Source organism: Crocodylus siamensis, chromosome 10 (assembly GCF_052110815.1).
Source record: "Crocodylus siamensis isolate JL-2025a chromosome 10, ASM5211081v1, whole genome shotgun sequence".
Taxonomy (NCBI): Eukaryota; Metazoa; Chordata; order Crocodylia; family Crocodylidae; genus Crocodylus; species Crocodylus siamensis.
Genome location: NC_143404.1, coordinates 14873775 through 14896328, shown reverse-complemented (window position 1 = coordinate 14896328; position 22554 = coordinate 14873775). Strand labels below are relative to the sequence as shown.

The following is a 22554-nucleotide window of genomic DNA, read 5'->3' as shown; positions in this document are numbered from 1 at the left end:
AAAGGTGTAATGTGTATACTGGCTCAGAGGAATTCAGTCTCTTAATTTCAGCTGTGGGAAGTAGAGACTGCATGGAGAAGATACTGTAAAAGGATGAATAGACTCTTTCAGCCATCTGGGTAAGCGAAACTACAGTACAAACAGAGTTCATTTGGCTCAATTCTTATTTTCTGAGACTCCTCTGAATAGATAAGTTTGATTTGAAACTTGCAATATGCAAAAAAATTCTGTGTGTAGAAAGATGGGTGAAACAAATGATGTTTCCTAAGTCATAGAAAGGAAATAATGGTCTGTTCAGAAAATGCAGTTAAAGATCGAATGGCATCTGCCTTCCATATAAATGTGACACTGCTCAACTATATCAGTTACTTCTACTGCCTGACATTGCTTAGATAAAGTAATACACTTCAATACTAGCAATTTTGTTGAAGTAACACGAATAGTAGCAGAGGCACACCTTGCAATTTTGGCAAGGGGGGTGGGGGGAAGGGGCAGGATGGGGCAAGGGATGAAAGTGCAAGCTTACTTCCTAGGCACACATCAACACAAACTGCTCACACAGGTTCTGCTGAGGTGACAGCAGTAGCATGGATTCCCTGGGGCTGCCAAGCATGAGGAATTGTGTGGCTTTGATGAATAGGCATAGAGCCTCTCCAGGTCAGCCTGTCCTTGATGCAGGGTGTGTGTGAGGGTTAGGGGGAAGTAGAAGATGAGCATACCAGCAAAGCAGATTTAGATTATATCTCAGGGCACATGTCTACACATGACATTAATGCAAAACAATGAACTGCAGCACATATCGTGCTGGAGTCCATTGCTCCCAGACACCACGTTTGAATGTGCACCTGGGACTGCAGCACATTGAGCCAGATCAGAGCAATCCAGGATGGCTCTGACCTAGCTCAATGTGCTGCGGAGGGGCTGGCTGGGGCCCAAGGGTGCTCCAGTGTGGGGCTAGCTGGCAGGCAGCTCCCACTCTGAAGCACTCTCATGCCCCAGCCAGCCCCCATCAGCATCTACACATGGGTTGCTATGGATTGAAGAACTCTGTCACAGGACAGTACTTGTATTTACAAGTACTCATGTACAGTGGAGTTAATTAGCTTACTGCAGCCTAGTAGGGTTATAGTATAGTCTAGATGTGGAGATTTTACTGTGGAGCTAATTAGGGAACTGCAGTAAGCACCTCATGTAGATGTGCCCAGGGAAAACATCCTTACCTGTGGAAGCTGTAGACTCTTATTTACTGGAGGTTTTCAAGAGGCATTTGATAATGGATAATTTAGGAATAACATTCCTGCATTTATGCAGGGGGTTGGACCAGATGACCCTTGAGGTCCTTTCCCACCCTGATTCTATTATGGCCAATATGGGAAGCACTCTGTGTGCCTTGTGTTTAGCCTGGGTTCAAGTAGCTTCCAAATTTTTATAGCCTATCCCTGCTGTGAGGGCCATGGAGAAAACCAGAAATGAGCTGCTAAATTCTAACTCTAATCCCTCGCTCCGTACCACTGTGGCTCCATTTATTATTCCTACATTGACCGGGCAGAAGTTATTTTCCAGTAACTGTTTCTCCTGTCGGTATGACCTAGTTACCAACTCTGTGTATGTGCACAAAACCACAGGAGTCAATGCCAGACCTCTGTTTAAATAACAGGAGTTGATTACTATTTTAAGCCCCTTATCATGCAGAAGCATTTCAAGCTCAGACATGCTACTTGTCTATAGCAGCAAGATAACTGTAAAGGCTCTTTTCTTGCCCTACAGTTTGACAGTGCTTGAATTTCAGGCAATTAAAATCACTTCAGATATCTCTAGTGTACCTGGTCTGGTCTCAGGCTAACATGATTCAGACTTGAAACAACAAATTAGCTCTTGTTTGGAGGGGCTTTACGTGGCTATGTGAGTTCTTTTACCTAATAGGTGCAACATGAATATTTCTGACGGGTTAATTTAATTAAATGGCTCTTGGAGTTAATGTACTGCTTTGGAACAGAAGGAAAAAAAGTCCTGCCTGGTAAATGATGCCGATAAAGTGCTTGTTCTTTCTTCTGTCCTTTAAAGAAAACTGCAGCCTTTCGCATAAGCATTTACTAGACAGTTAGAAAGTGCTGAAAATGTTCATCTTTCACTTAAAAGATGCAGGGCTGTGCACCTTCTAGCACAGATTGTCTGAGGCTTCAGGTGGGTGCCCAGCAGTTAGCTGGTTCCCCAAAGGCTTCTGCCTGTCTGCCTTCTTCCTGTGGTATAGAAGGCTTAGCTTTAAGTACCCATTAACTACAGCCATCATTAGAGGCCAAATAGTAGTATCAACCTATTCTTTGGGGGGTGGGATGAAATAATGTAGATAAAAAATTATCTTCCAATATCAAGGAGTTACACTTTGATAAGCTGTGATTCAACATCGACTGAAATCCATCAATAGGGTGCTTAACATTAAATAATGTTCATTAATTGACTTTGATAAAATTTCACTGTGTGCTTAAAATTAAACATGTGCTGAAGGACTTGGCTAAACAAAGATGCAATTAAGCTATGTGGAACTTCAGATGTTCTTCCTGCTAGACTACGCACATAGCCAGCAACTTTGAAAAAATGGAGATCCAATTTTGAACCTGAATTTTGTTTGTATAATGGAGTCACGTTCCCCCGAAGATTGTAAAACTCCATAGCTGGATCTAAAGCCATATACCTCAGATCCATCTCTATTTCATTTACATTGCCCGAAAACAGACAACGGTAGTGTTTGATGTCTGGTCTGAGTGGAAAAAACAGTTTCTCAAAAGGTTGGAAAGAAGTTGTTCCTGTAATATGTTTATTTCTAATAAGATGTATGTTAAACACCATAGTGATCTTAGAGCTATTTGTATTGCCACAGGAAAAAAAACAAACATATTATCTGATCACTTAACTCAAAGTCAGTCTACTGCCTTCAAGCAGAGATGAAAATATGCATAAGTGAAACATTTTAGTTTGAGTTCAGAGCCCATTTTAGCTGATATATGGCTCTTACTGCAACACCTTGGAAAGGGAAATTGCAGGACACAAGGCAACAAAGCAGCAAAAGCATGAATCTTCTTTTCATAGCTCATTCCTCTTGAGAGAGAGAGAGAGAGAAACACTATCACTACTGCTGGGTTGATGGATCCAGAGGCAGTCTGGTAGCCAAACTGATGTTATCATAAAAAGACAGACTGTAGTCCATGATTGATATCAGAGGAAACTCCAGTGACAGACATGATACAATTTGAAAAACAGAACTTGTGCAGAAAAAAACTCCCCAAAACATAACAGTATACCTGGTTGGTCATTTTCCATACTCCCCATAGAACCAAAATGATACTTCGGTTGTCCTCCCATCCCTACAGTGCTGCTGAAGATATTTATGACCAAGTAAACATATTATGCTTTGCAGCCCTCTTCCTTTTTCTTATCCTTCCTGCAATTATGTATCTGATGTCAGAGTGATACAAAAAATGCAATAGCATGACATCACTCAGAAGGAGTGCTGGTGAAATTCTCTTTTGGCATTATACAGCTGATGAGGACTGGCTGATGATTAAAATTCTATTTTGCAAAAAAAAAAAATCCATTATTTGTTGCTGTCTCAGAATGAAAAGAAACCTTTTAAATGTTCTGTGGGGGGAGAAAAGAGAACAGCCCATTCCAGACTACTCAACAACCCAGTGCATAGGAAATGGATTTGGAAATACCCAAATCCAAGCCAGCCAAGGCAGGAACTTGAACCTGGTGCTCCCACATTGTAGATACATGCCTTAACCACTCTCATGTAGTCAGCCTCTTCCTACCCCATGCATATTTCATTATTTATACAAAATAGAATGTCTTTTTGAGCAGAATGGTTAAAGATGTTTCCTCCGGCATCTTTAAATTAATAATTGTGGATGCCAGAGAGGGTAATGGATAGGGCATAGATCACTCTTAATATGTCTGGTTCAGTGTTCTCACTAAAGCATCCATTCCTGCCACTGTTGGAGATGGATACTGGTCGAAATGGACCACTGGTCTGACCCAGTATGGCACTTCTTATCTCTAGTATACCAGATTCACTGAATAACTGAGGGGAAATTTTGGGATTTGAACCTGGTCATAGAATCATAGAGAAGTAGGGCTGGAGGGGACCTCCAAAGGTCATGTAGTCCAACTGTCCACCTGAAACAGGATCATCCCTATTCAAACTATCCTAAACCAACAAACTTCCCTATACAATCCATAATCTAAACTCTACATAAGATGACTGTCAACCCTGACACCACACAGACCTAACACTTGAACCTGCCACAGGTAAAGCAGGGGGACCATGGCAGCTAATATCCTGTTTCTGTAAAATGTTGGCAATATGGGTGCTGACAGATGGGTGGTGGGGGGGAGAGGGAAACGTGCTTTACTGCTTTACTGGAAGTAGCAGGGCATTACTTGGATGCAGTTCCTCAGCATCTGTATAGACTGGGCACTTCAGCGGGACTTTTTGGCAGTTCAATCAACTATTAGATAAAAGCATCAAAAAAGCCCCACTAAAGCCCCCAGTCTATACAGATGTTGGGAAATCTGGGTCCAACTAATGCAATGGCTCTTTTGGGTGTGCACTGGACTCAGCATGGGAGCATGCTGAGTTTAAAGTGCTGTCTCTCCCCCCTCCAATGGCTGCAAGCAGCCTGTCTGCTGGGGAGATCCTGGGTAGAGGGCCACACGACAACTAGAGGGGAAGGCAAATCCGCTCATAGTCTGTACCAATCTGACCATGGGGATAACATTTCTTTCTGCTCCCAAATACAATGATCAGTCTGACCCTGAGTGGAGGGGCAAGGCCCTCTAGCTAGGAACCTCCCACAATATATCGTCACTAGGACTTCTGGGGTGGATCTCAGTCTCCAAATTTCTGACCAGAAATGTTGTCCTTGACCCGGAAAGTTTTCCAGTATAATTTGTTTTGGCCTATATATATATATTTATATATATATAAATCCCAACCCATTTTACATGCTGATCCCAGCAACACAGCTGGACTGGAACTGTACTATGGATAAATTTAGCCCAAAGGTATGGTGACATATGTAGATGGACATGCCACCAGTTATTGGACCTCTTTCTGCCTCAGTTCGCCCATCTGGAAAACTGAATTTAAACAAGTAATTGAATGTGATGTGCTCTATTTGAGTGGAGCTCTTTTCTTTTTTTTGTTTGCTTTGATTCATTTTTTAACCAGTTGACTGGTTCTTTAACCAGTTCACTGTTTGAACTACAGATTAGTGCTTCTGACTGATAATAATTCAAGCTTTGGGGTAAGTGTACCCTGTCTTTTAGGATCTATTTTTTTCAAGAAAATGTTCATGATATTTGGTGTATTCAGAGGCAAAAATTACAAAATGGCTGCTGGTTTTTTCCACTGAGCCTTGAGAAACCAGGGTGGATAATAGCATCAGTCTGAGAATTCCTAACACTGATTGGGTTAACTGATAATAAGAAGGTTCATCATAGATTTAGTATTTCTTAATTTGGCATCGAAAATTGGGTAAAGAAGATTCAAAACAAAGAGAAAGCAACGGGCCCAGCTGTGCAATTGCTAATTTTGTGTTGCAACTTAATTTAGATAAATTACTCCTGTGGGTTCCTAATAAAAGCAAATGTTGGCTTGTGTCAAAATTAGCGAACAATTCTGATAACAGGAACAGCTATTTTTAACTTTACATTAACCTAATTCAGTCTTACATCAAGTTGTATTAAAATTAGAAGATACCAATAGGATTCATGCTGGTTATTCATTTGCTTCAAAACATGCCAGATACATCTCTTCTCCTTTGCATAGTAGGTGGGATAAATCAGTAGCTGAAAGGCAAGTTGTTTGTCATGTTTCTAGCAGCGCTCATCACATGGCATATTAGTAGCTACTATGGAAGCTTTAATTAAAGGAGATGGCTGGAGCAGGGTGCATGGCAGATGGGTCACACGTACTTGGGACAGTAATCTGTGCACACTAACCCCTTCCCCTCCCCTACCCACTCCACTGTCCAAAAACCCCCCTGAAGAATATTTTGCACTGAAATGGATGAGTTTAATTGCAGGCTAGTGTTATCAGCAGCTCACTGGTATCCAGGAAACCCTTGTTTTTTGTAAAAGTGTTTGCTCACATTGAATTTTTTGTGTGATTGATATAAGTTTCAGTCACCCAGTCTGGCCGCCGCAACGATGCCTCATAACTTAAATGGCCAGTCTTATGCCATGAACTCTGAATAATCGACACGAACCATTTCAAAGCACTCTGGGTTTTCATTAGCCTGCACTTGTTACCCTTCTCCAACCATACTTTTAAAAGAAAATTCTGGAGCAAGCCTGACAGTATGCTCCTTGGGAGGTGAGGGAAGAAATGGGCTTTTTTGTTTTTCTTGACTTACTGACTGACTGAGTCCTAATATAACTATTTCCTGCTGTTGGTAGGGTTAATATGTTACCATATCCATAGATCCATTTGTACAGTTTAAAGACAGAAGGAGCCATTAAGTCATCTTATCTGACCTTCGGAATAATACAGGCCATAACGTTTCATACTGTTGCTACTTAGCCAAGGATTTAGTCCTCAGCTGCTCACTTTGGGCCCTATATATGATCTTTCTTTACTACTGAAGGAGTTGTGTCTGCTGGATGAGGTTCTGGCTTGTTTATGTGTGTGCGTCTTTGTCTGTATATGTGCATGATTATGGCAGGGAGAGATGCAAGCGCTGTGGTAAAATGTGTCAGCTCTTGACTGGTTCATCCACTGCTGCTTGCTGAGGGGCACTGTTTCCCATGTTACTGGTCTCTCTTATCCATTCAGTCCTTTTTCTTGATTTTTTTTTTTGAAATGTAAATGATGTTCCTTTGCTGTAGGCATGAACATTTTGCCTTTGTCTCTTTGATAAACCTGTGAATTACAATCACCTCTAGCTATGCTGGGTGAGGAGGGAATTAAAACCCACTTCTCTAAAATATAAAAATACTTTACTGCCTAAAAAAACCACACCAAAGCAAAACAGAAAAGCCCTTACCTGCATTGACTTCAGTGGTTAGATATATATAACCACTGTGTATATAGACAGATGTGTGAGTGCTATATATAATAATAAACATCAGTCCACTTTTCCTTCAAAGGAGGCACATGCTTTGTATATAGCTTATAAACAGTCACTATTAGGCACTACCTGAACTAACAGGGTCATAGATTCAGGTCTGCTTCTTACACTTGTGCAAACTCACTAGCTTCAATAGGTGTGCGCTGATGTGACACAGAATTTGGCCCAGAGGGGTAAGGTCTGTCTCTGTCTGTCTCTGCCAGATGTTGGGGCTGGGAGAGCGAGATGGGAAAGTGCCTTTGAGTGCTGAGCAGTGCTTGTGTACTTGGCAGTGATCCATAGCCTTGAGAAAGGAGTTGGGGTTAGCCTGAAAAGGTATGTGCCTCGTTTGCCCTTCCACTCTTGATTTTAGGCTGACATCTGGCAGCAGATGCTGCAGGGAGTTCCTGCTGCTCCATTTAGAGGCAGAAGTAAGAATTATTGCTGTGTGGTCTCTTCAGGCCTCTGCCTGCATCTGTTCTGCCTTTAGCAGCTGTAGTTCTCTTTCTCTCCTACTCAAAGCAAGGCCCAGGGAGGTAATATTTTAATTTGGCATGTGGAAGCTAGAGATGGAAGAGGCCTACTGGACCAGCTAGTTCGTGTTCTTGCCATCGCAGACTTGCCCTCTGCATTATTTTTTCTAGCGCCTCCTCATGTCTGAGTCAGAGTGTCTTTGAGGATAGGGCTTTGGTGACCCTTGGAGGTCACCTCATAGGCTAACAAATTTTGGCTGCTGGAATTTTTCCTGTAATTATATTTAGACTTTTATTCATTTCCAATTGTTACTTCAACTTAATTCCATTGCTCAATAGCAGCACATCTTTTCTTGATGTTTACAACTTTAATATAAGGCGTGTGCTACTGAGTTTAAAGCGTGTGCTACCGACATCGCATATTTTAGAACCGGCAGTTTTCATGGTGAAGGCATTTTTAATACCTTGTGTTAAATCGAATGTGCGTAGGTACTTTGGCTCTGACATTAGGCATGTCTACATGTGCACATTAATGAACATTAGCCTATTTTAATGCACATTAAGCATGGGCTCCTATACACATGCAGGGCACTGGAAGTCCAGTGTGTCAGAGCAGACTTGATTAACGCACTGCAGCAGACTCTAGCATCACATGTATCAGTGTCCCCATGCTCATTCAATGAGCTTTAGTTTAAAGTGACCCACTGCCAATTTTCAGAGCGGGGACACAGATACTTGCGATGCTTAGGAGCTTTTAATTAGTGTGGCTCGCTAATTTAAGTGCCCCCCCATGCCTTCTGGAGTGTGTGTAAGATGCCCCTCACACTTCAGTTATTGCGCATTTTCCTAGGACCTCACAATGGAGGTACTAGATTTAATGTGCATTAAATAAAGCACCCTAATACACATGTAGATGTGCTCATTGTGGCACTTAAATGGAATGCTGATGAATCCTGAGATATCTGGTAACTGTGGTGCTCAGTTAGCACTGTATCTGTAACATTTTTGGGGGCAGACAATCTTGTCCTATAGCATTCCATTCAGTTTAGGACAAGACATGAGTGAAAGAAAGAGGAATGAATTGAAATATCTCAAGATTCCAGAAAAGCAATTCTGACTGGAATCTGGACCTCCTCCCACAAGTTGACCCAGATCATTAGTACCTGAAAAACCTGTCTGCTCCACTGAAAGTGAATGGAAACAACCAGCTCGACGTTTATAAGATGGATGTGTTTTCTTCCTACACCCAACAAAAGTACTAGAACACGTTAACACATGACATGATTGAACATCTTAAGTATTCAGTTATTTACAAAGAGAATATCATTTTGACATAGAGTTTTATAGAGGAAATAAAATGAGCAAAGGAAGTCCTCAGTACAGTGCAAATTAACATGAAGACGACATGCTGCCTGCATCTCTCTTCTTTAAAAACAAATTCAATCAGTCTAGATGTTACCTAATATGCAGAACTAGCAGCAAAAACCCCACAGCCATTTTCTTTATTATATATGTACTAGCAAATTGCCCATCATGAATGATGGGGTTGGAGTGCGTGGGGATGGAGGGGCACCACCCAGTGCCTTGCAGTCCCACTGCTCTACCTCTGGGCCCGTGCACCTCCCCTATCCCCTGCGTCACCCCCACCTCCTGTGTCTGGCCCTGTGCCCCCCCACCCAGCTCCACCCCACACTCCCAGGATCAAGGGGGAGGGTAGCTTGCACCCAGTAGCAGCCAACATCTCTCCCTCCCTGCCTCCCACCTTTCCCGCCACCCCCCATCTCTGCTGGCTATTGTCAGGGTTGAGTGGCAGTGGCAGCAGCAGGGTGTGGGGGGGGGCGGTGGCAGAGGGGAGGCACTGCCATTGGAAACTCCCCCTTCCTGCTCCCCTCCCTCCCTCCCCTCTTCCCCACCACTTCCCCCATCCTGCTGGCTGTTGTTGGGGGGGGAGCCCAAGCAGCTCCCTTTCTCCTCTGTCTGTAATGCCTTTGCAGCCAATTGGTGTGCATCCTTTCGGCGGCTCATGCACAGTACAGATGGCCCAGAGCATTACACACAGACAGACGGACAAAGGCTTTTAATATATTAGAACTAGCAAATTGCCTGTCATGAGTGATGGGGGAGCAGGTGGGGGCAGTATGCTGCCACCCAGCCCCTGTGGTCACTTGATCATTTTTTGAGGCTGAAGATGTTTTCCTGAGAAAAGGAACTTTGCAATTTAAAATCAGGTCTTCCTTTTTCAGTTGGATTGCAGAGTAATGGATTCTTCTGAAATGCAGTTCTCTAACCCTTAATGATTACATCAGAGTTTGGATTGATATGCAGAGTGGGTTTAGCTTTAATTTAGGCAGTCCTTGTTATATTGCACATTAATTGAATTTCCTGTGAAACGCATAGAATCATAGAATCAATGAGTTGGAAGGGACCTAGACAGATCATCTAGTCCAACCCCCTGCCATGGGCAGGAAGGAGCACTGGGGGTGGCAGGGGTCCAGTCTCCTCTTGAAGATTTCCAGGGAAGGTGAGAGCCCCACCTCTCTGGGAAGCCTATTCCAGGCTCTGGCCACTCTTACAGTGCAGTAGTTCTTCCTAATATCTAACCTAAACCTGTCCTCCCTCAGCTTGTGGCCATTGTTCCTGGTGACTTCAAGGGGGGCCCTGGTGAACAGACTTTCCCCGAGTCCCTGTTGGTGGCCCCTGATAAGGTTGTAGGCAGCCACAAGATCCCCCCTCAGTCTCCTCTAGCGGAGACTGAAGAGATTCAGGTCCCTCAGCCTCTCCTCATAGGGCTGGCCACGGAGGCCCTCAACCATACGAGTGGCCTCCTCTGGACCCTCTCCAGGTTCTCCACGTCCCTTTTGAAGTGCGGCGCCCAGAACTGGACATGGTACTCCAGCTGCGGCCTGACCAGCACTGCATAGAGGGGGAGCAAGACCTCTCTGGACCTGTTAGTGATGCCCCTGTTGATGCAGGACATGGTGCGGTTGGCTCAGCCTATTGCTTTGTCGCATTGGTGACTCATATTCACCCTGGAGTCAATCCTGACTCCAAGATCCCTCTCTGCCTCTGTGCTGCTGAGAGGGTCAGCCCCTAACCATAACCGTAATGCTGGTTCCCTCTCTCCAGGTGCAGCACTGCACCTTCTCCAACCTATCCAGGTCTGCCTGGATGCGATCCCTGCCTGCTGGTGTGTTCACTTTACCCCACAGCTTGGTGTCATCAGCGAACTTGAACAAGGTGCTCTCCACACCCTCGTCCAGGTCGCTAACAGAGATGTTGAACAGCACCGGCCCAAGGACCGAGCCCTGGGGGACTCCGCTGCCCACACCCTCCCAGGTCGACATTGACCCATCCACCACCACCCTCTGGGTTTGCCCTTGGAGCCAGTTTGCCACCCATGTGACTGCATTAGTCAATGCCACAGTCCCTCACCTTGCCCACCAGAATTGGGTGGGACACTGTGTGAAGGCCTTCTGGAAGTCCAAGAAGATGACATTGACTTCCTCTTTCCCATCTAAGCTCTTTGTTACCGGGTCATAGAAAGAGACCAGGTTAGTCAGGCAGGATCCGCCTAGCACAAACCCATGTTGGTTACCCCTCAACATCACTTCCCCTGCAGGGCTCTCACAAATGTGGCCCTTGATAATTTTTTCAAAGACCTTCCCCAGGATAGAAGTGAGGCTGACTGGCCTGTAGTTGCCAGGCTCTTCCCTCCTCCCCTTCTTGAAAATAGGGACCACATTGGCCCTTTTCCAGTCCTCAGGGACTTGGCCCGAGCACCAGGAGTCCTCAAACAGTCATGCCAATGGCTCTGCAATGACACCAGCCAATTCCCTCAGCACCTGCAGATGAAGGTCATCCGGGCCTGCTGACTTGGACACATCTAAGCCCTCCAGGTAATCCTTAACTAGGTCTGAACTAACAGTCGGGGGACTCGCATCCTTCCTGAGCCTCTCTACGCTGTCACCCGAGAGCACCCCATTGTCAGCAGACAGGAACACGGAGGCAAAGAACTTGTTGAAGAGTTCTACCTTCTCTCGCGCGTCCATCACCAACTGCCCTGCCCTGCCTCGTAGGGGTCTGAAGTTACCCTGAGATTTCTTTGTGCTACCTATATACTTGAAAAAGGACTTTTTGTTATCCTTAATCTCAGAAGCTAATCTAAGCTCCAGTGCTGCTTTACTCTAATCTTTTAATGTCATGGACCACCCCAAATTAAAAAAGGAGTTTCATTTTAGCATAACAGCAGTTATAGACATTTTCATATGAAGCTTAATTTTCTCTCAAAGAAACATAAGAAAAAGGAAACATTATAAGCACAAAATCCATATTCTTTCCAGAGAGGAATTAGCTTAGCACTATTATTTGTATTTTCTATGTTTCTTTTTATTTCACTGATGCCCAAATTTGAGTTGCTGCCATCTTAAATATAGGTTTGACATTTTTAGGTGAACTTGTTAAGACAATTAGCATGCACAATTAAGTTGATATTTATATTTGTATATATTTTTCTCTTTGTGGGGAAGTTTGATTTCAGTGCCTCATTATCATGCTGAAATTGTCCAATTATACAAAAAATATCATTAGGAAAATTAGGCCTTTGGCATTTGGGGTGGATTGAATGCAATGGTGAGCAAATAAAAAAAAATGAATTTAAGCTTCCTTCATTTGACTTCAATTGCTAAGGATCAAGACTGCTAGTAATGGTAAAAAATAGGTCATCCTTTTAAAAGAAACTGAGGTCTTTCTATGTGGTGAAACTGTATAGACTTGCCAAATGAAAATACCCAGATTATTTTTGTCTCCCATAAACTAGAAAAATGTTAACAATTAAACTGTCCCATAAAACTAAGTTGCGGTGCTGTCTCAGGCTATAGAATATGTGCGTTCTGAGCCCTTCTTTATTACAGGTACACGACTAGATTCTGATCTGTTATGTCAGTATAACTCCAGAATGGCCTTGCTGAAATAAAGTGGGTTTATTCTGATTTGCACAGGTGTAATTGGGATAATATCCCTAGGCCATGAAACACTGTATTAACTACTATAGTTTCTCACACTGGGGTATGCAGCAAACATGCAGAAGTTACATGAACAGAAGAGGAAAGGGGAAAATATAAACACAGATAAAGAATAGCCCTCCAGTATCTCTTAGGTTGGTTGGAGAGGTCACAATATTGCAGTGTTATCTTTTTATTATTTATAATAAGAAGCATAGTGATACACTGTAGTAGATCAGATTTAGGTAGCAATATGCAACCCAAAAGCCTTTGCGAACCACAGACTGTTGATATGTTTTTTCAAAACTTAAAAAGTGCAGGTGAATGAAATTCATGTAGCCCAACAGCTGAATGTTGTGCTTTGCATAAGCTCTTGTCTTCTGCCTCTTGGCTCCATGTTCAGTTTTTCTAAGTATCGTTGCCATCCTAATTTCTTTCTATTGGTTTCATACCAATCATGGCAGGGGCACAGTTGGAGTAGACACAGTTCCAGCATATAGGGAGACACATATTGTACTAAAACGCTTAGATGAATGCAAATGTGTGGTATGTGGCACTGCAAACTTGTCTGCAGTACCACACACTGCACATGCAGGTGTTCCCTGCATTGCTACCTTGCAGATTTGGGGGTGGGAGGGATTAACCCTGGGAGATACCAGGATCAAAAAAACTCACACCTTAAAAAAGCTGGGTGGCACACGTGGCGGCAGCATATGCCATCCAAAACCAGAACTGGCCTGCTGGAGCCACACTTTGGCTGCCCACCAGGCTCCCAGCTGCAGGAGCATCATGACCGCAGCTCCCCAAGGCCCCCAGGATCCAGGTGAGGCTGCTGGGGCCAGCACAGTTGCTGGCCTCAACCTTCCCTACCCCACCCGGGGTAACCTGTACCCCACCTGGAGGACATGTCGCATAGGCATTCCCTGAGTTCAAGTAGCAATGGCACAAGGTGTGCTGCTGCTTCTTGTCCCTGGGGAAACAAATGCCTGCACTTATGTGGACGGGGCCCAACTGTGTAAAACAGCAACATAAAGTATGGAAACTGGGAGAGGAAACAAGTAAAGGCCTTAAACCATGTGCTTACCTTTACAACCGTATGTAATCCCATCAGTGGGACCATTCAGGTAGTAAAGGTAAGCACATGCTTACAGGATCATGGCTGAAACCAGCTTTATCATTCAATGGAAGATGCCATTGCAGCATGTTGAAGATGCCTTGTAGTGCTTGTTACAGAAATACGTATGAATCAATATGCTACTGATTAGCAAAATAATAATCGATTAATAATGCAAAGGAAAAAATTAATGGAGGAGCAATACAGGTTTGTATAGCATTTCTGGAGTTCTTGAGGACTGGAGAATTGTTCTTAGGGGGTGTTTTTGGCCGATTATAACAGCATTCCTCATTTTTGGACTTTATACTGGTGCAAATGGAAGCAGACTGTGATAAAAAGCTCTTTATACCTCTCCTCTCCCCGTTCAGTAAAGTAAAAATTTGAGCTTATATTATAGTCTGTTTCAGTTTGCACAAATGCATGCCTGGAGGCAGCAAAGTCTGTCAGATTTATTCAAGTATAATTGGGAGCAGAATCTGACCCCATTTGTATTCCCCTGTTAAGGGCTTGAATACCTATGACACTGTAGGGGAAATTCTGGGAGTTTGAACTCACAGCTACCAGTGATTTCAGTGGGAGGTCACAAGCTGAAAAAGCCCAGGAGATGATAGACCCTTCTCAGGATATGCATTAATGATAATAATAATAAAGACATAGCTCACACCTGCTAGCTTGACCTCAGAGACCAGAATTCCAGGCTAGAGACAAGATAAGAGTCAGAAAGGGTTGATAATGCAATGGAAAGGAGGCTTTTGGTTCAGTATCTTCTATTAAAGTCAGCCAAAGAATGCAGCACCTTAGTCTGTCTGTCTTCTTTTAAATTTATCTTTTTAAATTTGATCTTTTTGCTGGATGCAATCAAATGGGGATTCCGGCTTCTCCTTACATCATACCAAACAAAGATGTGCCTTGACTTGAGAAGGGAAGACAGTTTCAACTAGAATAGTGCAGAGTATGTCAGTAGTTTAACAGCCGCGAAATAAAAAGCACCCTAGAAGAGAAGAGAAAATAGCTGATATTAAATGATACAATAATCGTAACCCATAATAGAGTTCTGCATAGCTTAAAGTGGCTCGCCTCACCTCATATCTGTCAAATCTTATCAGGAATGTAAGGTGACATTATGAAGGCTCCAGATATATTTTCATGTCATTTAGCTGATTTGTGTCATTTGACAAATTGCATGTTTGTGAAATCAGTGCTCTTCATTGTGTGTTTTCTACTACTGTGCAGGTGTCAAAGATCTATGCTAGAAACAATAATAGTAATTCATATAGCCTATCACTTCACAACATCATATCACTGTCTTATTAAAAAATCCCCCTTTATTTTCCAGCACACTTGCTCTAAAAGATTGATGTGATGCATGAAGCTACACAAGGTGAATATTATTAAATTCTACTTAATAGTGTCTCAGGTAGATTTTTTTTCTTTCTTTCTTTCCTTCTTTTTTTTTTTTTGAAATGGGAAATAAAAGGGAATATTAAATGCTAGAAAAAGTAAATGTATAAAGTCTGTTCTCTCTCTTGCACCAGATATACACCAGTATCCATTAATTTAAAGGAAATTACTCCTGGTTAAGGGTAGTGGAAGTAAGAGGAGAATTAGTCCAAGAAACATTGAGCTATACACAACATAGACGGGCTCTGCTAGTGTCCACACACATCTGAGCTGCAACACCACAATCCAGAACACATAGCAGTTCTTCCAGCCCATTTCTGTTGTAAAACTCTGCCAATGTACTTCATTCTTGACTTGAATTATTTCCTGTTACATCTTAGGGCTTCCCTTGAGGCAAAAGACAGTCAATTGTATGGAGTTATGTGCTGGGCTTACAGGGCCCATAAATATTCAATGGTGACTGAGCTAATTTCATAAAACTTCATTCCCATTGTGTCTTGAGACTGATTTGAACTTAGATTGCCAGAAGGGAGCATGTATTTGTATAATGCGGCAGTTAAGTGGTCTAATACAGGGAAGAGGGAGGTACTAATTAATCTTGGAAAAAATAGAGATCTAGAAGAATGTGTGTTGCCCTTACAGCCCTTGGCCGCCAAATTACACTTGAACTGGTGGCTTTTAGAATTGCCTTAATAACATGATGATTGAACAATTCAGGTGAAACTAGTTTTATCCATTTTCCTATAGAATAAAATAATACAAACTTTGCAGTAATGGTGAAAGGAACATACGTTATTAAATTATCAGCACAGCATTGCCTTTACATACACATTTCAGAACAAACTTTGTTTTAAATTTGTTTACCTTTCAGCTTTGTCTCGTACTCTGATTTTTTTCCCCTGATAAGCCATTAAGTTAAAAGTATTTCTTAGGAAACAACAGAACTTTCCCATTATTGGATATCTGTTTCAAAGTCACTTAGTCTTTCCAGTGAAATATATAACTTGAAGTTTTATGTAGCCTGAAATAAAGTACAGTAGATGTGCTATATTTTCTGCCAAATAAGAATGCTTTTCTATAAATAACATACCATTTTAAAGTTAAAATATTTCTAGTCTGTGATGCTCTATAACTTGAGTATTTCTAGATGACTAAACTCACTCTGGTATGCACTCAACTAGTTAAAGCAAATAAAGTTGTTTTACCCATTTTCTGACCTAGTGGTGGTAGTTGTCAGGGGCCCTGTTCAGCCAAGCACTTGAGCTTCTATACCTGACCTTGATCCCAGGCTAATGCTACTGCCCCTGTTCTCTATAATAGGATTCAGCCCATTTAAGCACACCTGTAAGTTCAGGCATGCCTTGACAGCAGCCTCGGTCTGCTCCAGAAAGCCTCACATTCATTTCTCTCTCTGGTTCTCCTGGCTCCTGCCTCGATTTTAGCTTTTCCTGACCCTGTCCTTGGATCATCCCCAGAACTTGGCACCTGGCTGTCTGAGTCTCCTGGCTTATGACCTCAGCCTGCAACCTGGACTAAGTGCCTCAGATCTCCCTCTCAGCTCTCCTTCAATACGGTCCCGTGCTCCCCTCTCTGCAGATCCAGACCCTGACCCTAACCTGACACCCTGGTAACCTGTACTCCCACCTAGCTGGCCGTCTGGTCGAAGGCAGTGGGAAGAGTTGGCAGGTTAGAGGGGGCATTGGGGAAACAGGGTCAGAGGGCTAAAAATAGTCCAGTAAGGCTTTAGGAAGGGGTAGCTAGGATCAGCACAGCCTGGAGCTGGGGCAGGTAGCTGGGCTTTTGCAGTCCCAGGGCTGTGCTCCAAATGTGTATGTTTGGTTAGATCAGGCACAGGTCTATGCAGCACACCTCCTTAGGTGAACTAAGTTAAACTGGATTGGCCAGTTCGCTGAATGAATGTACAGTTCTGCACTTAGATCAACCTAACCCCTTAGGCCGATCTAAGAGTAACATTTGCATGCACCCTAAGTGTTGACGGGTTTACCCTGATATCATATTGTCTCTGGTAAGTTACTGCTCACCACAGAATAATATTTCCATGCAAGTCAGACTTAGCTGAAATGAAGTGTTCAGAAGTTTTGCATTCATTCAAGATATATATTCTCTTTCCCTCCCTCTCTCATCTAAATTGCATTATATCTGAATGGTACTTTATATTCAGCTGATTTTCCCCTGAAGATTAACACTACTGGAAATGTAGCCCTGTGTTTTTTATTGCAGCATGTGCTATAAAACGTAAATATGATTATTTGTGGTGGACTGGTAGGTAAACTACTTACAAAATCACCACAGTAGTGCTTTCTCACTATAAAGCTTTTCTCTCTAAGTGTGATTGGTAGTGTGTAAATACACATTTAACACAAGGATACACACATGGATGTAGATATAGTCATACTTATATAGATTTGAAAATTTATGTCTATTTGTAAGTAAAGTCCATTGTTGCTTGACCATCTGTCTGGCACTTTAAGAGTCCATTGTGATTAATGGACCATCGAACCATTTTCTTTCCGTTAGGACAGTTCCTACACTCGTACAATCACATCTGCAGTTTGCAGCAGCTGAGAGACAACCTATAAGTGCTATCAATCATCATGTTTCAAGGCTTGAGCTAATCACCAGCTGGGATCAGGAAAAATATTTCCTCCCTGTGGTATAATTGTGCACAGGCCACCAGGTGCATTATGGGGTTTTTGTTGTCTGTCTGGTGAAACAGCTGGTGTAGGCCACTGGCAAAGACATAAGAGCAGGATGGACCACTGGTCTGTTACACCATGCTTCTGCTATATTCCTAATGAAAATATCCACCTCAGTGAATCAAGATGACTCTCAGAAGGACTCAAAAGTTTCTCCTGAGTACATTGCTTTGTTTGTATCAAAAAGCAGTTGGAGGCTGGCTGGGGTGCAGACTTTGAAGATAAAATGCTTGTCATAGTGAGCTTTATCTTGTACAACAATATTGCTACTACTCCACCAGGCATCCCTGTAGGCCACATGCTGTGTGTGTCCCAGCTGATACGTATGAGAGTCTAGGTTTGACTGTAACGAAAGAAGTTATGGTCTTGGGTCAATTTGTCATCCAGAAGTTAGTAGAATTATATACGTTGTCTTTTTGCTATACTAGTCTGTCTAGTGCAGTCTAGTGCCGTCCCAGAAATCACTGCAGGGACTTCCAATGCATTTTCCTACAATTAGAAGATGTCCTAATCATTAAGAAATGCAGGTGGAATGCACAGTGTTATAATGCTGCAACAAAAGTTAGCTTAGACATAAGAAACTATTAATTTAAAAATATTGTACATTTTTTCTTTTTCATTGGGTGCATCTACACATGCCATTAAGGTGATGTGATAAACTCTGGCACAGTTTGCTCCTGGGCACTGCGTTTACATGTGCTTCTGGGACCCTAGTAGTTTGAGGTGGCAGAGGGGCTGGCTGGGGCACAAGGGTGCTACAATACAGCCTGTACTTTAGCACCCTAAGGACCCAGCCAGCCCCTATCACTGTCTATCCATGTATTTCAGCGCACATAATTAAATAATTCTGCCATAGGATTGTACTGTCAGGGACAGTATTATCCCACAGCAGAGTAATTTGCTGTGCCTTAATACCAGCAGCCATCACATATGTAGATAGCGAGGGCTTCACTACAGAGCTAATTAGTCAACTCTGCAGTACAGTACATCTGTAGATGTACCCATTTAAATGGAAAAATCCTCCAGATCTATAGCTCATTCAACTAAATTGGCTTCATTGCTATTCCAGATGCTGTGTGGGAAATAAAGTCCATTTTTTTTTGTCGTGTTTTGTTTTTTATTGAAGACTTGAATATAATTTACTCTTCAGGAGTCAACAGAGAGACCTGCATTTCAAGAAACAACCAGTAAGTCATCTCAGTAATGAAATCATATGTAGAATTTATACTGGGGCTACAGTGCTATAATTTAGGGGGTTCAGCATGTTTGCTGAGAACTTATACATGAAAAATATCTAAGGTAGCTTTCCCTTTCCTGGTCAGGTACCTGAAATATTGCTAGCTAAGTACAGCACTCTGGACAGGTGTCATAATGCTTATTTATCAATCCCAAATCAACTAATCTCCCTGTTAGTTCTGCTCTGTCAGCTATGCTTCTTGCTGGAGTTTGATTCTTCCTGACTGCTCTCTGTGTATTGTTAAGTTTCACACTCATAATGACATAGTTTTTTCTTGACATGTGTGCTGCTGACAGCATCTTTGCTCTTGTGTTGTCCTTGTTTCATTGATTTCTTTGACCATGGATCTGTAGTTCTTCTCTGAGGTTCTCCAAGTTGTTTTAATAATAACCATCAGTTTTCAGAGAAAAAGGACAGCATACAAAAACAACTTTCCAGGTCCAAAATACATTTATATGCACCTGGTAGGCATTGTATACAATCAAATATTTGGGAAATGTATAGGCTGAGAATACACAATAAAGTTTGGTTAATGCATGGTTCCAAGAGGAATGCAAATAATTGGCAAATGATCTAGTAGTGACCAGGAGTTGTTCCTGAGCAGCAAGGAGGAACTGATGGGGAACTGGATCAGTAACAACTGAAACCATAGTGAAAAATTATTCCCTAAACAAATTAACCAGAGTTTACTGTAATCAGGTATTGTCATCCAGTGAATTGTGGGCGGATACTTCTGAAACAGCATTAAAAAGATAACTTTTACCTAAGTCCAAACCTTGCCTGAATAGCCATCAGGTCATCTTTACTTTTATTATTCTTTAAATGAAAATAGTCCTACTGTATAGTAGGGCTGTGCAAGGCTTCGGTCCCTGATTTGATTCGGTGGAAATTTGGCTTGATTCGGTGGCTGAATCTCCAAATCCCAATTGCATCAGAGGACTCTTTAAACTCTCCAAATTGATTTGGAGAGATTTGGAAAGGTTTGCGGATTTGGACATAGAGACAGCTTTAAATGTTTTTTCTACATACCTCTAGGTAGCAGATGGTTCATGAATGCTGCTATGCTGGGGCACATGGAGTGTCCCACAGAAGCACGGGGAGCTCCCCAGCATGCTTGGCAGCAGACCCAGAAGTGGCCCAGAAGCACTTCTGGTCCATTTCTGCATCCACCGGGGAGTATGCAGGGGGACCCCCCATGCCCCCACCCTGGCTTAGCAACTGGTGTCTCCTGGGTCTGGGGGGAGCACCCAGCGTTCTCCTGTGGCCAATCACTGAGCCGGGGGAGGGCACAGGTTCCCAGTGGACCCAGAAGTGGAACCACTTTCAGGTTCTCTGCCCCAGCATTGCAGCATTCACAAACTGTGCCTGGTATCTCAAGGTATATAGAAAAAACTTTTAAAGCTGTGCCTGTGTCTGAATCGCTGATTCTCCAAATCAGCATTGAATCTTCAGATTCAGATTTGACCGAATCAAATCAGGGACAGTGATCTGAATCAACAAATTGAATCACTCTCCTTGATTCGGGCTGAATCCAAATTGAATAGGACCCATTTCGCACATTCCTACTGCATAGCTGTATTTATGGTGGGGTTTCAAACTGTCACCCTATTAAAGCACTTTTAATGCAAGTGATATCTATTAAAGTTATCAGTGATCCTATGTGGTTTTAGCAGATATTTCCACTTATAAATGATGTTTTATAGATTACAGGTCAGATGGGACCATCTGTATGAAACACATTGGCTAAACAAGTTCTTTGAATTATATCAAAGAGTATATCTTTTATAAAATGACCCAATCTTCATATAGAAACTGGTCTGCGATGGTGAATCATTGGTAACTTATTCCAGTTAATTACCTTTGCTGTTGAAAAGGGGCAAATTAAAAATATTGTCTGTATTTGTCTAGCATTTTGTTTGTTTGGAAGTAGTGACATGCTATTCCTGAGCATCACCTTTTTTCTGCTTCAAAATTTACAGCTATTGGTAAGATTCCTTTGGCAAGTGGAAAGGCAGGATCTCTTAATGAACACTAACAGGTTATAAATTGAGGAAAGAAGTAGAGTTAATTTAGGTCACCAGTAAATCTTGTCCAGATCACTACTGACCAGAATCATTACCACCTGGCAGTTGTTTCACAGCCTTCCTGAAATGAGTTTGTGGCCTTAATCCTTCTCCTGTTTATGGGTAACTGTGTAACATAACTGCCATCCTAATTAGCTCTGATCGTTAATAGTCTTATCAATTTGTTAACTTTCACTTAAAAAATGAAACCAAAAGTATCTCCACTGACATCAGTGGGATTCTGGTATTATAAAAGGAAGCAAGAAGTCTCCCAGTTTGTTCCTTAGAGGCAATTCTGCCTAACTTTCTGCTGGTAGAAAGAGTGGAGAAACAGTAAAAGTATCTACGAGTCATGTTTTTGCAGAGAGAAAATATCTCAACATTTGTTCTCCCCTTAGTTTTTTCTTGCTGGTTATCAACTTTTTATTTATATGATTTTTGCCTTAGGACACAATGGATATGTGTTTATCTCAACCTTGCCAATCAGTTTCATTTTGGTTTTTTATGTAAGACTTAAAACACTTGCCTGCTTATGCAGCAGGTTGTTTTTATTAAAGCAAACAAACAGACAATAAAATAAAATTTTGTTGCAGCCACACTGTACAATGTTTCTATTAAGTAGCATGCCTAATCATAAATAACTTTGAACTATATAAATCATGTAAATTAAATACTAACTTTAATAACAAGGCTTATTACTATGCAGCTAGTGGCTAGCTGATGAACTCATTTTCAACATGCCATCAATTTGTTTAGGATTTTAATAGCATGAGTTGTGCTATACTCCATAGTTAAGACCACATAAACTAAAGAATAAGTTAATCATTTGAACAGACCAGATTAATAGAATAGCAAACTATTGTAATTTAACTGGAGTATTTGAATTTGTTTCTGCCAAACCAAAAAAGGAGGGTGATAGAACGGAAAACTCAGAAATGATTGATTAATTATTTTATGGCTACATCATTGGACTCTATCTAAAATTATAGACTTTTCACAAAATAATTGTCCATGCTTCTAGGGCCAATATTTAAAAGTTCCAGCTGTGTCCTGACCACAATAAGGCTCTTAATAGTAGGAAGGACTGAACAAAGTTGCTAATGACCAGGGATCTGGGTTTTCCATTCACCATGGAAAAATGCAGTAAAACTTTAAGGAGAAAAACGTTGGAAATGGTGGGTTTCCTCTTGCAATCTGGCAGAGTTCCAGCCTGTAGGTGGCTGCGGGGAGCAAGAGGAAGGCGATCAGGTAGGGGCGCCACATGCATGTGCACATGCATGCAGGTACATGGCAGCCAGGCAGCATGAGAGCAGCTCCTGCAGCTCCCTGCAGGTAAGTCGAGGGAAGTGGTGGGGAGGAGATTGAGGCTGCCATAGTGAGGGAGGGAGGGAGTGGTGCATGGGGCTTGACACCCAGATCTGGAATGCACTGTCATGGAGCCTG

General features: G+C 42.3%; 1 long non-coding RNA gene across 1 annotated transcript; it reads left to right on the top strand.

Annotated features, from left to right (window-relative positions):
* The first annotated feature begins 6 nt into the window (after nucleotides 1-6).
* Nucleotides 7-18976, top strand: LOC149856268 (uncharacterized). The gene is made up of 3 exons (XR_016444499.1): nucleotides 7-119; nucleotides 15030-15074; nucleotides 18881-18976. It is a non-coding gene; the product is annotated as an uncharacterized LOC149856268 (long non-coding RNA).
* The last annotated feature ends 3578 nt before the right edge of the window (nucleotides 18977-22554 follow it).